This window comes from Orycteropus afer, unplaced genomic scaffold (genome assembly GCF_000298275.1).
Source record: "Orycteropus afer afer isolate SDZICR_OR568_19922 unplaced genomic scaffold, OryAfe1.0 scaffold00328, whole genome shotgun sequence".
Taxonomy (NCBI): domain Eukaryota; kingdom Metazoa; phylum Chordata; class Mammalia; order Tubulidentata; family Orycteropodidae; genus Orycteropus; species Orycteropus afer.
In genome coordinates, this window is record NW_006921915.1 from 2827484 (window position 1) to 2830940 (window position 3457).

Consider the following 3457-nt stretch of genomic DNA (forward strand, 5'->3'; position numbering starts at 1 on the left):
CATACAGCAATTCATACAAGTTTTGTCTCACTACATTGACTGTAATTTCCCACAATGTAAAAGCTCTCTTCCTACTTCCTCCCTATAGTTACTTTTTGCCCATGTCCTTCCTTCCCATGCATTCCCCTCCACCCCTGAGCTGTCTCCGTGTGCATACACTGCCCTTCTTTGCTCCCATGATTGATCCTTCCAAGTATCATATCCACCTGACATAAATATTCAGCACAAATCCCTGTCTACTGTTGGCTGGAAGCCACAGAAGTGAGTTCCATTACAGACCTGAGGGTAGCTAGGGGCCACAGTCTCAGGGGTCTCACCAGGCTCTATCAGACCAGCAAACCTGGTCTTTTGTGTGTGTGTGTGTATGTATGTTAGCTTGAATTTTGTTCCACTTTGTTCTTTCATTCTATTCAGGATCTTCTGAATTGATCTCCCTCCTAGTGGTTGACAGTGGTAGCCAGGCACCACCTACCTAGTTCTTCTGGTGTCATGGTCATATAGGCTGAGGATCTCATGGCCTACTAGTTCTTTGGACTAATTGTTTTCATAAGTCTCTGATTTTCTTCTTTCTTCTTTGCTCTGGATGAGGAGAGACCAATATTGCCCCCTATATGATGGCTTGCAATCTTTTAAGCTCCCTGTCTTTCAAGCTATTCAACAAAGTAGGATGTAGGACAATGTTTTTGTGTAGTATGCTATGCTAATTGAGCTCAATGTCCCCTTTGACCATGGTCCTGAGCCCACAGATCCAACTACTTGCTCCCTCTGGGTAGCTGGCTTTGGCCAAGAAGTCACCACAACCTTGTTCCTTGCTGACTCTATTATATACTTGGACATTCTTACACCACATACGTACACACTTGTAGAAACATTATATGCCAACCCTATACATGGTCATGGGCACACTACCCCCTGCCTAGACATGCCTGATCATTCAGTCTCTCCACCCATTTATCCACCCCAGATCAATGTTTGCCAACACTGATAACGCAGTACTGTATATGCAAAAGAATTCATCTTTGTTGTCTGTACCTCCCATGTACCTCTCTATGTCTTTCTCTTCCTCAGTGCCACTGTGTTGATAACTCACTTTTGGTACATTGCCCTTCTCTTTACCCAAATCAATACTTGTCTCTATCTATCTAGCAGTGTTCCATTACTACATTTATGTAGATCTTTTATGGTTTCTTGAAGTAGTTTTTATAATTTTCTTTGTATAGGTCTTTTGTGTCCCTGGTATGATTTATTCCTAAGTGTTTTGTTTTTTTTTGGTAGCTATTGTAAATAGGATTGATTTCATTATTTCTTTTACATCAATCTCTTTGCTGGTGTAGAGGAATCCAACTGATTTTTGGATGTTGATCTTGTATCCTGCTGCTATGCTAAATCTCAAAATTAGTTCCAGTAGATTTTTCACTGAGTCTCTTGAGTTTTCTAGGTATAAGATCATATCATCAGCAAATAGGGATAGTTTGACTCCTTCCTTACGAATATGAATGCCTTTCATTTTGCTTTCTTGCCTTATTGCCCTGGCTAGGGCTTTCAATACAGTATTGAATAAAGAAGTGGTGATAGAAGCCATCTTTGCCTGGTTCCTGTTGGCAAGTAGAATGGTTTCAGTCTCTCTCCATTGAGAATAATATAGGCTGTTGGTTTTGCATGTTGTTGTTGTTGTTATGTGCCATCGAGTCAGCCTAGACCCTTAGCAACCCCTCCTTGGGTTTCTGAGGCACTAACACTACAGAAGTAGATTGTCCAACCTTCCTTCTGAGGAGTGGCTGGTGGGTTTGAACCGCCAGCCTTCTGGATAGCAGTCAACTGCCTTAGGCACTATGCTACAGAGCATAGCTGCCCTCTATTATGTTGAGGAATGTTCCTTTTATTCATATTTTCCTGAGAGTTTAGATCAAGAATTGGTGTTGGATTTTATCAAATACCTTTTCTGCATTGATTGATATGATCACGTGACTCTTTTCTTTGTTTTAATTATGTGTCACAAAACGCTGATTGTTTTTCTAATGTTGAACCATCCTTGCCGTATCAACCAACCATATCATCCTGATATGAACCCAACTTAGTCATAATGAATTATTTTCTTGATATGCTGTTGGAGCCTATTGACTAGGATTTTGTTGAAGATTTTTGCTTCTATATTCATGAAGGATATTGGTCTATAGTTTTCCTTTTTAATGATGTCCTTTCCTGGGTTTGGTATCAAGGTTATACTTGCTTCATACAATGAGTTAGGGAGGATTCCATCTTTTTCTATGTTTTGGAATGGTTTGAACAGGAGTGTTGTCAATTCTTCTCTGAATATTTGGTAGAATTCTCCAGTGAAACCATCTGAGCCAAGACTTTTTTTTTTGTTGGTAATTATTTTATGACCTGTTCAATTTCTTCTTTTGTTATGGATCTGTTCAACAGGCATTTGACTGTTAACCTGAAGGCTGGTGGTGGTTCAAACACACCAGCCACTCCTCAGAAGAAAGGTTGGGAAATCTACTTCAGTAGTGATATAACTGTGGAAATCCAAGAAGGAGTCGCTATGAGTCGGGATTGACTAGATGGCAGTGAGTTTGGTTTTGAGTTTTTTTTTTCTCTATTAGTTTAGGTAAAAGGTGTGTTTTCTAGAAATCTGTACATTTCTTGCAGATTTTCAAGTTTGTTGGAGTATAGTTCTTCATAGTATCATGATGTTATTCTTTTTATTTCAGTTGGTTCTGTGGTGATGTCACCCATTTTGTTTCTTATTTTTATTATTTGCATTCTGTCTGTCTTTTCCTTTGTTAAATTTGCCAGTGGTTTTTCAATTTCATTAATCTTTTCAAAAAACCAATTTTGATCTTGTTGATTTTTTTTCTATTGTCTTTCTATTTTCTGTTTCATTGATTTCTGCTTGGAACTTTATTATTTTCTTTCTTTTGCTGACTGTAGACTTTTCTTGCTGTTCTTTTTCTAATTGTTGGATATGTCAGTTTAAAGTGTTGATTTTGGCTCTTTCTTCTTTTTTGAAATGTGCATTAATTGCTATAAATTGGCCTCTGATCACTGCTTTTGCTGTGTCCCACAGAGATTGGTATGTTTACTTTTCATTCTAGTTTGATTCAAGGAATTTTTTAATTTCATTTTTTATTTCTTCTATTACCCAGCCATCTTAAAGAAGGTGGTGTTCAGTTTCCATGTGCTTGCTCTTTTTCCATTGATCTTCCTATTGTTGATTTCTAATTTGACAGCATTGTGATCTGAGATGTTTTGCATTATTTTAGTGTTTTTGAATTTATTAAGGCTTGCTTTCTGGACTGACATGTGGTTTATCATGAAAAATGTCCCATGTGTGCTGTTACAAAATGTATATCATGCTGTTGTTGGGTGAAGTGTTCTGTAGATGTCTATAAGTTCAAGTTGGTGGATTGTATTGTTTAGCTCTTCTGCATCCATGTTGAGTTTCTTTCCAGTT